The following is a 13,552-nucleotide window of genomic DNA, read 5'->3' as shown; positions in this document are numbered from 1 at the left end:
AGAGGTTTAGGGTTGCACGTGGCAAAGTTGTGTGTCAAAAACCCTAAAACCTCAAGTATATATAGGATGAGGGGAGGGGTTAGCCTTGAGGCTCAAGGGAGCCCCCTTGGCTTCGGCCTAAGTGGAGGAGGGAGGAGTCCTCCTCCTAATTGGATTAGGACTCCTTCCTAAATTTCTCAGCTCTTTTGGACTTTCCACCTTTTCCTCATGGGCTTTCCTTGGATGACTTTGTCAGCCCATTATGCCTTATTGTGCATCCAATAAACCCATGTGGACCCCTTGAGGCGTGGTGGGCCCACCGAGTGGGCCCCCGGACCCATTCGTCACTCCCGGTACACTACCAGCAATGTCTGAAAACCTTCCGGAATCCAAACACCAACTTCCTATATATCAATCTTCGTTTTCGGACCGTTCCGGAACTCCTCGTGACATCCGGGACTCTGAAAAAAACTTAGGTCACTGACACATATAACTCAACTATACCAAAACGTCACCGAACCTTAAGTGTGCACACCGTGCGGGTTCGAGAACTATGCAGACATGACGTGAGACACTCTCCGGACAATGACCAACAGCGGGACCTGGATTATCATATTGGCTCCTACATATTCTACGAAGATCTCTATCGGTTGAACCTCTATGTCAAGGATTCATATAATCCCGTATACTATTCCCTTTGTCCTTCGGTATGTTATTGACCCGAGATTCGATCGTCGGTATTTCCATACCTAGTTCAATCTCGTTACTGGCAAGTATCTTTACCCATTCCGTAATACAAGATCCCGTAACTAACTCATTAGTCACATTGCTTGCAAGGCTTGTTGTGATGTTGTATTACCAAGTGGGCCTCGAGATACCTCTCCGTCACACGGGGTGACAAATCCCAGTCTTGATCCATGCCAACCCAATAGACACCTTCGGAGATACCTGTAGAGCACATTTATAGTCACCGAGTTACGTTGCGACATTTGATACACACAAGGTATTCCTCCGGTGTCCGGGAGTTGCATGATCTCATGGTCATAGGAACAGATACATTGACATGGAGAAAACAGTAGCAATAAACTGACACGATCATATGCTACCTTCATAGTTTGGGTCTTGTCCATCACATCATTCTCCCAATGATGTGATCCCGTTATCAAGTGACAACACTTGTCCATGGCCAGGAAACCTTGACCATCTTTGATCAACGAGCTAGTCAACTAGAGGCTCACTAGGGACATTGTGTTGTCTATGTATCCTCACATGTATTTTAGTTTCCAATTAATACAATTCTATCATGGATAATAAACAATTATTATTAACAAGGAAATATAATAATAACCAATTTATTATTGCCTCTAGGGCATATTTCCAACAGGAATTACCTATGAAGGGTCTGCAGCCATTTACAAAAACCCTCTTTACAAGCACTCGTGAACATGAACAAGCCATGGAATGTAGGAGTTATGCTAGAATGGGCCTTCAATTGCTTTGTTGTAACAATACATCTGCTTACTAGATTGGTATCCAACATAGCTTGGAGGAAATCCCTTATCCTTGTGTATTGTGCCCTCTCGTCTCCTTGGACAACACTCTTAGCTGCTTTCCTTGCTCTGTAGGCCATGTGAATGGACACTTCTATTCCATGTTTATTCTTCAAATAGGCTATTATTGTTTAGATTGATGTGTTTTTGTCTGCCCTCAACTGTTCCTCACACTCATGTGTCAACCACCTTGCAGTCATTTTGGTGCTCTCTCCAACAGCAACACAATTGTGGTACAAGTGCATCTTCTTTATGCAAAATGTTCTCTCATGTGCAATTTTAGAAACAACAACGAAAAAAGGACAATCTTGTGTACTACAAACTACAATAACTCTATTTGAGCAGTTTCTATGAAAAGAGTAGTTCCTGTTTTGTGAGATGTGAAATGTTAGAAGTGCCCTCCTCAATTGCTAGATATCTAGGAAACAAATATTCTTCACAAATTGTTTCTGTGTGTTCTCCCTATTCTCATCATACCATATCCTAGTCTTCTACTTTCTGGCCCTACTGACCTACAATCTCGTTGCCTAAATAATGGAAGTTGAGCACCATCATTATCATCCTGACATAAGTCACCTGGGTTGCTCTCCTTATGAGATGAAGGTATCCAATCTTCCTCTATGATTTGATCGAGACATCCATGTGATCTGGTTGTTGGCCCCTTTCGCTCACTTTCTCATGTGTTGATGCCTCCCCCTGCACTACTTCCTCCTACAATGCTTCCTCCTCTCCTGCCCTCCTCTGCTTGCTCCTCCTGTCCTGACTCCTTCTCTCATGTTTCATCCTCCCCCTCCTCCTCACCTGGTTCATAAAGCTCTTCTACATCAGTGTCTCCTTCATAGTGAATGAGAGGATCAGCTCTATGCCTCTTCACTGCCTCTACCCTAGCTATTATGTCATCATCTGCTAAAATTTCATCCTCACTATCACTGTTAGTTAACTCTTCAGCAAGTAGCTCTAGAAGTTTTCTTTTTGCCGCCTTGTACTTCTCTTTTTGTTTTTGATTGGTCCTGAACTTCTGAATCTCTTCATTCCTCTTTTCCTCCATCGTCTGCTCAATCTTCACTTGCTCTTAGTCTGTCTCCACGAAGTACTCATGCCTCTCAGATCCATAGTCCAATGCAAACTCGGGTTCACTTGGACCCTTAAGCTTCAACAAACATGAACTCTCCTGGGTGTTCATGACCTGGACTCGTTGTTGTTGGGGCTTCACTGGACTAGGGAAAAGAACTCCTCTAGTATCTACCTCATAGACAAGTGGTACACCAAATTCAAACAAAGGGACCTGCTCTTCATAAAGATGACCAATGTTAAGATCAGCTGTTGTTGGTGCATCACTTCTCATAACTGTAATGTTAATCACTTTATTTCCTTTACTAGTTATGTCATCCAACATTTCTTCCACCTTGTCATCATTAGTTAATTCTTCCATTCCTAACACCCAAACTCTTGCATATCTGACATAATACACAAAATCTCTTGAACTACATCCAGGATCCAGCTACCTCTGTTAGTGCAACCAGATTCCAATAGGTTATGTCAGATAAGAAAACTATTCTTTCCAAATTATCTCTGTCCAAGAAATGGAACCTCACTTCCTATTCTTCATCATCCAACCTACATTTAGTTAAAACTAGTGTTAAACATTCAGTTCAACCCAATACCTACAACTCTTGAATTAACTCGTAAACCTAGCACCCTAACATTAGAAAACAAATCGGGGAAAAGATAAAGGAGGGAGAGAGGATGCAAGTCTTACACCACACCGCCGAGGGAGGATGCAAAGAGATGGTTGTCCATCGGATTTGCCGCTACGTACTCTGGGTTTGGCAGGAGGCAGCGCTTGAGAAGGATGAGAGCTCCCGCAGAACTCTCGTGGATCTCCATCACCATAGCGTGGAGCATCGCCAGCGGAAGCGTCATCACTGGCGCCGCCGCCACCGCCTGCGGTGCCGCCAGGTTTCGCCATTACGGGAGCCCGAGGGAGAGGAGTGTGGAGTGGCACGGCGGAGTGTGGTCGGTCGGCCTGTCCGAAGTGAGGGGGCAAATATTCCACCTAACGGCACTGTTGCCTAGCCGTTAGGCCAGGTGGAGTGAAAACGGGCCCGAACTATTGGAAAAACCGGTCAGAAGTAGCAAATCGCCCAATCAGTGCATATTGCAAAGGGTTTACAAAAGATTTTTTTTTGCAAAAGATTAGTCACATGGTGTTTTTGTGCAATCGATGTCTCAAATGTGATTGGTTTTTGCAATTCACTCCCTCCAAGGCCCATAAAGCCACCGGAGGTCGGCGGACCAATGACGACGTCAACCAAAAGGGCAAGAACCCTAATCGCCTCTAGATTGCCCGTGGAGGGGAAGGGGAAGGGAACTCTTGTTGCTCCCGTGTTCTTCCTACGATATATTTTGCATGTGACTTCAAAATAATTTTGCATCGAGTCTAACCTCATTTTATTTAATGACAAGTCAACAACTACGCCATGTATCTATTTATAAGGAAGATCCTACAAATTTTCTCTTGTGCGATCAAATAAATTATATTAATAGATTCATATTTTTCATTACTCATACTCTATAATTTAGTGACATGACATCTCTACAATGTTTTTATTATTATTATGTCGCTTATTTTGACTGCCCTTGGTAATACAATGAGACCCCATATTGGATCTTATTATTTCATGGCTGAAGATGACCTCAATGGTCCAGTCGCTCGATGCACAGTCAACTGCAAGGGCCACTGCCTCTCTTCAAAGCCATGGCAGATGCTTGGAGCTCATTCACCAGTGAAGTTTCAACTCAACTTTTTTTCCCGTTATGTCTGCAGTGATCCATTTGTGTTCGACTACCCCATAGGCCATAGACAATAGAGCAACCAGTTGTGTGCTGGGATTTTGTCCGCAATGATCCATTTTTCTTCTTCTCCGAAGCCAGAATATATAGTCGCACAGAGTTACTTCATTTCCACGCCCATCATGAACTGTGGATTTTTTTTTAAAGATCCAGCGATCGCTGGCTTGTATTAGAAAGCAGATAGCACATGGTGAAAAACATCAAGGGGGGTTGTGATCACATGATCAAGGAAGTAATAAGAAGAATATAAAAAGGAAAACTTAGGGAGCTAAAGCTATCTTTCACGGTGGTTCCCCAAATGGGTGCTCCAATGAGGTCGCGCCTGCTTCGTGCTAAAGTCTTAGGGTTTTTGTGATTTCCTCTTTGATGTCTTGGACTTTTGCTTCCTTGTTTCTGAAGGTGCAGTTATTCCGCTCCTTCCAAATCTCAGGGGGTATGAGGATGATCATTGTTTTGATTGCTTTCTTGTGCTCCTTCGTTGAGTTGCTTATCATTTTGGATATGATGGTTGTTGGATTTGTTGTGCTCGGCCATTTGTCGGGGCTTAGGGAGTTGCAACCGACATATGATGCAGCGTGTGTCCAAATTGATATTGCTATCGGGCATTGCCAGAATAGATGCGTTGATGTCTCTAAATTTCTAAGGCATAGCTAGCAGAAGTAACTGTTCGGCCATCCTCTTCTCTGTAGGCGATCGTTACACCATAGTCTGTCCTTGAGTAATAGCCATGTGAAGAATTTTAGCTTTGCGGGTGCCCAGGAGGTCCATACGAGCTTCTTGAAGTTGGACTTAAAGAGCCCTTGGAATTGAGCTTTATATCCCAAGCTGGCAGTGTATACTCCTAAGGCCTCATGTTTCCATTTGATGGTGTCACTTATTTGTTGCTGGAGCTGAATATTTCTGCTCTCGATCCATCTATTCAACCTAACCGCCTCATCCCATATATCTGAGGTGTTTCCGTGTGCTAGGTCTACAATCCAGTTGTGGTATTGCAGCGCCTCTTTTACCGATCTGTTTTTTCTACGGGTGTGACTATATAGTTTTGGGAAGGTTGTCCTTAGATTTGCTGAGCCTGTCCAAGAACTATTCCAAAATGAGGCTCGTTCATCGTCCCCTATCATGACCATCGTAGAGGCATTGAAAAGTGCTATGTCATCATCGTCGCATGTCAGCTGCATGCCATTCCATGGTCTGTCCTGGCTTGTCCAAGACAGCCATAGCCAACGTAATCGTAGGGCTCTGCTGAAACGTGTCATGTCTAGTATTCCTAGTCCCCCATTTTCAACCGGGGAATATACTACTGGCCAGGCTACTTTGCATTTCCCTCCACTGATTTCTTCTTCCTGAGCCCATAGGAAGCGGCGTCTAACCTTGTCTATCTCGAGCAGAAATTTCTTTGGTGTTCGTAGCACTGAAAGGGCAAAGGTGGGTAATGCTGTTAGGACATTTCTCACCAATACCCTTCTACCGGCTATTGTGAGCAGTCTCCCTTTCCACCCAGCTAGTCTGGCTCAAATCCTATCTAGGATGAACTGGATGTGGACGAGGCGCAGTCTTGATAGTGTTAGGGGGAGGCCGAGGTATCTGACAAGGAAGTCGACTGTTTCTCCCCCAAAGTTTTGCAGAACTTCCTGCAGGTCTATACCCTCGCAGCGGATGGCCGATGCAGTCGATTTCGTTGGGTTAATGCGTAGTCCAGTCGCGTTCCCAAAGTCTCTTAGGATCTCTAATAACGTGTCTATCTCTTGCCTATTGGGGTTTGCAAAAATCACCGCATCATCGGCGTAAAGGCTAACCCTGAGCGGGATTTGTCTGCCCGGCAGAGGCGCCAGTATCTGCATGTCGGTTGCCCTTGCTAGTAGTCTGTGCAGTGGGTCGATGGCGATGATGAATAGTAGGGGGGATAGTGGATCCCCCTGGCGAAGTCCCCTACGTGGATAGACGTAGCTGCCTAGAGTTCCGTTGAGCATGAAGGATGATGACGAGGTGTTAAGGAGAAGGGAGATCCAGTCACGTCATCGGGCTGGGAATCCGAGCACTTGCAACAGTTCTAGTAGGTATTCCCAGGAGACGTTGTCAAAAGCTCGTGCAATGTCTAGCTTTAGCAGCAACGCAGGTGTTCTATTTCGTTGGAACCGTCTAATCACATTTTGTACATAAAGGAAACTATCATGCGTGGATTTGGATCGTAGGAAGGCCGACTGCGCTGGTGAGATGATGTATGCTATCACCGTGGATAGTCTCATAGATAGTACTTTTGCAACTAGTTTGGCGAAGGAGTGGATGAGGCTGATCGACCTGAAGTCTTGCACTTTTGTTGCTCCATCTTTTTTTGGTATGAGCACTACCATGGCGGTGTTTAGCCTACTGAAATCCCCTCCGGTCAGGTTGTAGAAGCTGTTAAAAGCTAGCATTACGTCTGCTTTGATGAGTTGCCAGCAGCTCCTGAAAAACATCCCTATGTAACCATCCGAACCCGGCGTCTTCTCCGTTAGTGAGCTTTTTATCGCATTCCATATTTCAGTTTCGGAGAAGGGGTTGTCCAGCCCGTGGTTGTGCAAAGATGGCATGTCGAGGCTACTCCAATCTATACGTAGCGGACGATGAGCTTTGGTTCCTATACAATCGTTAAAGTGATTGTATATTACAGTTTCTTTTTGCTCATGCGATGTTACAATCTCCCTTTCGGTGTGTAGGCTATGGATGAATTTTTTTTGTCTACGAGCTCTCATCTTTGCATGGAAGAATTTTGTCCCTGCGTCTCCAACATGGAGCCAGACTAGCCTTGATGCTTGTCGCCTTCTGGCTCGTTCTACCGCTGCCAGGCCAAGGAGCCTTAGCTTTAGCAATTTGCGCAGGTTGAATTCGGCGTCCGATAACCGGCGTGTTTCCTATGCTACATCTAGTCGTAGTACTAGCTCGGCCGGTATGTGGAATTGCAATTTTGCATTGCTAGAAAATGCCTTGCTCCAGATTTTAAGGTCGCGCGCTACTCGTCCCAGCTTGGTGTGTAATCGCCGAAAAGCACATGCAGACTATACCGGTCTATTCCAGGCTGCCTGTACTGTTTCATGGAAGCGTGGGAAACTTGGCCAGAAACTCTCAAATTTGAACCTGGCGGACCTAGGTGCAGCAGTTGTATCCGCAAGGAGTAACGGGCAGTGATCGGAGGTGACCGTAGACGCTGCTATCAGGGAAGCGCATGGGAAAATACTTTCCCATGCCTGGTTGCAGAAGAATTTATCTATGCTGATCATGGTGGGGTCGCGACGCTCGTTGCTCCATGTGTATCGCCGATTCTTACATTTAATCTCCTTCAGTCCTGCTGCATCTATTGCTGCTCTAAACCTGCCCATGAGTCTACGGTTTAGGTTGAGGTTATTTTTGTCTCTTGCTTCATAGATGAGGTTGAAGTCTCCATTGATAAGCCATGGCTCTACCAATGGGGGTGCGGAGAGAGAGATTTCCCCGAGGAAGCTCTCTTTTCTAGCATCATCTGTTGCGTCGTAGACTGATGAAATCCAGAAGCTATGTTGCTGCCCTAGTAGCTTTACTTTTGATGTGATCATGAAGACTCCTATTGCATGGGATTCAACCATTGCCAATTGTCTATTCCATAGTATCGTTGCCCCTCCACACGTCCCTATTGATGGCAGCACGATGCAGTACGTAAGTGATTGTCCCCCAATTTCACTAATGATTGTTGGGTTCCACTCCGAAATCTTAGTTTCTTGTAGATATAATATTGCAACACAGTGTGAGGTGACTACCTCACAGATGGCCACTCTCTTTACTGGGTTGTTTATCCCTCGGACGTTCCACGACATCATGGGATATAGTTTGTCACTCATTTGGACACCGGTGTTTACTCCAACGGCTGATGTCGTGGGTATAAGTCTGACAGTAAATGTGTAGGGTACGAAAGGATGGGCAGAGCCTTAGCTACGGCGAGGTTGTATGAGTTCAGGCCCCTCTACGGTGGAGGTAAAAGCCCTACGTCTCGGTGCTCTTGGGAGCTTGATGTCGAGTGGAATGTGGATTACAGTGAATTGCTAACCCCTGCACCAGTGGGGAAGGGCGACTTATATAGAGTGCGCTGCCCTTCACAACGGTTCGGTGCGCAGGGGTAGAGTAGTGGTGATTAAATGTCTACGTTACAGGTAACGTATGCCTTAAATGCTAATAAAGGTACATGAAAGCATATGACCGTTGCCCTCCGGGGGGTTACGATGTACAGAGTGGAATCCGGTCGGTACGTTTGATACGCTCCGAATGCTCATTTCCGACTGGATGATGGAGGAATCGTCACCGACTGGATGATGGAGGAATCGTCACCGACTGGATGAAGGGAAGTCCTTAATTCAGTCGGAACTGACTAAGGGCCTTGTCCCTTATGAAGGGTAGTCTTTGGGTAGGACCTATAGGGCAGGCATGTGACCCTACCCTAGGACTATAACCCCATCATTAGTCCCCGAATGGATTGGGGTTGGAACGACGAAGCGACGCTTGGAGTACGGATCCGACTGGTATGGATGCGACTTTGGCGTTGTTTGCCTCGATCCATTTTATCCTCTTGACCAGTGATCCGAGTGGATATATCTGTGAAACGAACCGTCAGAAACCGAGTGTTTCCGTGGAATCTTTTGACGTGACCGGTCAACTGACAGCGGCGGATTTTCTGGGATCCTCAAATTTCGGTTGCCGCACGCTCAACGGGGATGACGACATCGTCATCGAGTAGTATCTGCCGCCTCGATTTCCGCGCCTTCATCTCCTCCACTAATATCGCAGCAACCGGTCGGGGGATAAGATTTCGGGGCCACCTTCTAGTGACCCAATCGGAACCTTATTTAAACCTCCCCGGCGAGGGTTTCTCGTTGCACTCGCTTGATAACTCGCACTCGCCCCGCTTCTCCCGTGACTTCCTGCGCATCCCAAGCTCCTTCCTTCTCCTCCTCCCCCGCGGATATGCAGCCTCAACCATGACGAAGGGGCAGACGAGCAAGCTTGAGGCGCGGAAGAAGAAGAAGGCGGCGGCTCTTGCTTAGCAACGGCAGCGAGCACTGCCGGCGGGTTGGATCCAGGGGGATTTCCTCCCCTCCACGGTGACGGCGGCGGACATGCTGGAGCTGGTGGAGCAAGGCCTGATCGAGAACAAGTCGTGGAGACTGCCGACAGAGGGCGAGACGGAGCCGGCGCCTCGGGAGGATGACCGCGTCCTGCTGCTCAGTCACGTGTACCGAGGCTTCTCTCTGCCTCCTCATCCCTTCTTCAGAGGTATAATGAACTACTTTGGGGCGCAGCTCCACCATTTTCCTCCCAACACAATAGCTCATCTCTCTGCCTTCGTCGTGCTTTGCGAGTGTTTTATCAGTTGCCCTCCTCATTGGGGGCTCTTTAAGCATATCTTGTTCGCTAGATCCCAAACCATCAAAAGACTTAGCCAGTCGGACGACAAAAATCATCTCCTCCAGCTCTGCGGAGGCTTAGGCTTCCAAAAGAAAAGCAAAAGTAGCTATCCCGCTCTTCAGTTGTCTGAATCCGTTAGGAACTGGCAGTCGACTTGGTTCTACTGCCAGGACGTCGCTTGTCCGAATGCTGCAACGGGACTGCCCCCTTTTAGCTTAGACCGACCGGCTCCGCCTAGGCAGCTTGCGCTCACGAAGATGGAAAATATCCAGATTCAGCCTCTGGTCGACGCGCTGGTAGATGTCGTCCGCAAGGGAGTCACCGGCATAGATTTGCTGGATGTTTTTCTGGGTCGGCGTATCCAGCCTTTGCAAGCTCGACACCACACCATGTGGCACTACACGGGGCCTGAGGACTCCACTCAGACTCACCCCAAGTGCGTGACCGGGGAGGTTGTGACGGCGTGGGTCCGCGCCATCACAGGCGCCTGCGATAACCCCAGAGGAGCCCGGCGAGTGAAGCCCTTCCGCGCGGACAACCCTCCTCCGTATGAGGTGAGAATGCCTTGCCGAGTGCTTACAATTCCCTTAGATTTGCCACTTTTTCTTGCATCACTATCTGACGTCTGATGTTGTCGGTTGTATCTTGTGCAGGCGTGGACCAACTGGTATTCCCACGTCTCGAACGAGAATCCGGCTGAGGAAGAGGAAGGCAGCCAGGAAGGCAGCATGGAGAGCGCCGAGTATGTCTCAGACAGCGGGGAGACGGAGGAGGAGTCTGAAGAAGAGGAGGGGGAAGGTGAGGAGCAGAGCTCGCCACCCCCACCACCAGAGCCTCGAACTAAGCGCCGTCACGAACCCGTGACTTCGTTGGCTCCTCCAGCGGCCCCGAGTGCCCCGTCAGCTCCCGTGACTCCGTCGGCTCCTCCAGCGGCCCCGAGTGCCCCGTCAGCTCCTCCCGTGGTTCCGAGCGCCTTGCCAGCTACTCCCGTGGTTCCGAGTGCTCGGAGCACAAAGAGGACCAGGGACACTGCTGCTGAGCCTGCGGGCCAACCTTTCAAGGTGGCCAAACCGAGTGGATCCAAACCTCGGAAGGCTTTGCTGCGGATGAGGATCGCCGTTCCCGTTGCCTCAGCGTAAGTGTCTTGTTCTCTTATCTTCTTTCAGTATTTGATTGAACTCATGTTTATTGGTCGAGTGGATTTTACTCGACAGAGCTACTACCTCCGCCACTTCTCCGCCACGCCAGGAAGACGATCCCATGGATACGTACAACGTTGCCACATCCCAGCAAGGTACGTCGTGACGACTCCGAGAGCTCGAATTATTGTTTCGCGAATCATGTCTTCGATCTTGCCCTTTTTTCTGTGGTCTCACGTCGTTCAGTCGGGCTTCCTTTAGAGGTGATTCACGTGGAGGAGGACGACCAGAAGAGGTCCGAGCAAGCTGCGGTGCCTGTCCTTGAGGCTGTTCCATCTGCTACTACTCCCACCATGGATGCGCCGCCAGCCGGGACGATGCCGTCGACTGAAACGGCGCTCATCGCTGCTGAGCCGACTGGAGCAGGACTTGGGATGTCCAAGGAGTCTCTTGTGGTGCCAGGTCCGTCGACCGTCCAGTACGACGCCCAACGCCTCCCGGAAGATCAGGTGGGGGCTGCCAAGGGGGCCATGGTGCAGGCGGAGTTGATGGCGGGTGATGCCAAGAGAGCGTACGACTCCATCGCGTCTGTGTACAAGCGAAGCTTGGAACTCCGGGAAGATATCCGAGTAAGTGGGCTAGTAAGTATTTACTTTCCTCTTGTAACCCAGTGGGTGTTTAAGCAATATACTCGGATGCAGTATGATTATTTTGCAGTGGGTTCACTCTTAGTGAACCCAGTGGGTGTAGTCCCCGAGACTTCTGTCGAGTGCTTGCACCGGTAGTTGTCTTTATATACATTTTCTTTAACTTGATCAGATCAAAACTAATCTGTTCGAATGTTACCGGTGGTGGCACTCCGAGTGCACCTACTGGAAGTAGTCCCCGAGAGTAATTTTACTCATGTCGGGTAGTATTAGCCTCATAGGCTTGTTTTTGTTATTTAACTCAATAGGGCGGACCTGTTTGAGCTTCATGGCAGTGGGGTCACTCTTAGTGAACCCACTGGGTGTAGTCCCCGAGGCCGCTGTCGACTGCTTGCGTCGGCAGGGGTCTGAAGAACTTCGAGCTTTTATTGTTTTCCTTGTTGAATTTGTCTGATCTTCTCTGGGCCCTGATTTGCAGAAGACTTGCGAGATCGGATCAGCGTACAACACTCTGAAGGCTGAAAAGATTCAGCTTGCTGCGGAACTGGAGGCAGCTCTTCATGACTTGGCTGGTGTGAAGGGCGCTCTGGTTGAACGAGAGAAGTCCTTGGAGGAGTCCCGTGAGGCGAACAAGGCATTGGTGGCCGAAATGGAGAAAATGGGGAAACAAAGGACCGAGCTGATGGGACAGATGAAGGTGATGAACAGGCGGTGCATATCACAGGAGAAGTACGTCAGTGACTGGGCAAGGAAGATGATTGCGCTTCTCGGTGGTAAGTTCTGTTTTTCCGAGTGCTTCTTGACTGTGTATTTCATTTTGCACTTACTTTCTGCTCGTCTTGTCTTTGCAGATTTTTGTATGGACGCTGAAGCTGAAGCAGCTGACGTTGAGTGGTCGGTTATTCCGAACGTTCCACTCGGCGAGGACGCCAATCGAGATATGCTCCGAGCGCACATTCGCCTGGGCAAAGTGGGACCTTTCATAGGTCGACTGAGAGAGGTCGTCGGCCGAATCGACAAGGAGTTGTGGCCCGAAGACGAGTCCCGGCAAGAGATGGAAGGGTTGATGACTCGGCTGGAGGACGTCCCGAACCGAGTGCAGGCGTGGAAGAAGTCTGCTGCTCGCTGTGGTGCGGACGTGGCGCTGTCGTTGGTCCGAGTGCACTACAAGGAGGCTCGCGAAGAGAAGCTGAAGGCGCTGCAGGTCGCCAATACCAAGAAGCTTCGATTCGAAGATTTCATGGAGACCTTCCTTGAGAGCGCCACTCGCATCGCAGACGGGATCAACCTCGACACTTTCGTGGAGCCTGCCAGTCCCAGTGCCATCCCTGACGACGCTTGAGAAAACTTTTACCTCGGTATGCCGAGTGTTACTTGTATCAAACTTTGGCCACTGCTGTTGGCCGTCACATTCGTGGTTCGGTGTGGATAAGCTTGATCTACACCGAACCGACTATCTTTAAACCAACTTTTAATTGGAACGGAATATTTTGGTCTTCCTTTGCCAAAGAATTGTTGACACGATTTTGGCTCGTGGTTTTTGTTTGGCGTTTCTTGGTGAAGCCAATGGAAAACATGCGGAGCATGTAATTGTCAGTTGTCTTGACATCTGCATGAGCCTCAATGAGGGTCTGCTAAGCCTCCGAGTGGATCTCTAGGATACACTCAAAGGTAGTTCTTTACTTAGGCGATTCGTTATCGCAGCTAAGTCTTAAAGCGCGACCGTAAGGTCGCACTCGGAGCGAGTTGCTACTCATGTAATTGTCAGTTGTCTTAACATCTACATGAGCCTTAATGAGGGTCTGCTACTCGTGTAATTGTCAGTTGTCTTAACATCTACATGAGTCTCAATGAGGGTCTGCTAAGCCTCCGAGTGGATCTCTAAGATACACTCGAAGGAAGCTTTTTACTCAGGCGATTCTTGATCGCAGACAAGTCTCCGAGTGCGACGTTTAGAGCACACTCGGAGAAATAT

Source organism: Hordeum vulgare, chromosome 1H (genome assembly GCF_904849725.1).
Source record: "Hordeum vulgare subsp. vulgare chromosome 1H, MorexV3_pseudomolecules_assembly, whole genome shotgun sequence".
Lineage (NCBI taxonomy): Eukaryota > Viridiplantae > Streptophyta > Magnoliopsida > Poales > Poaceae > Hordeum > Hordeum vulgare.
The sequence above is the reverse complement of the archived record's forward strand: the minus strand, read 5'-3'. Positions refer to the sequence as shown.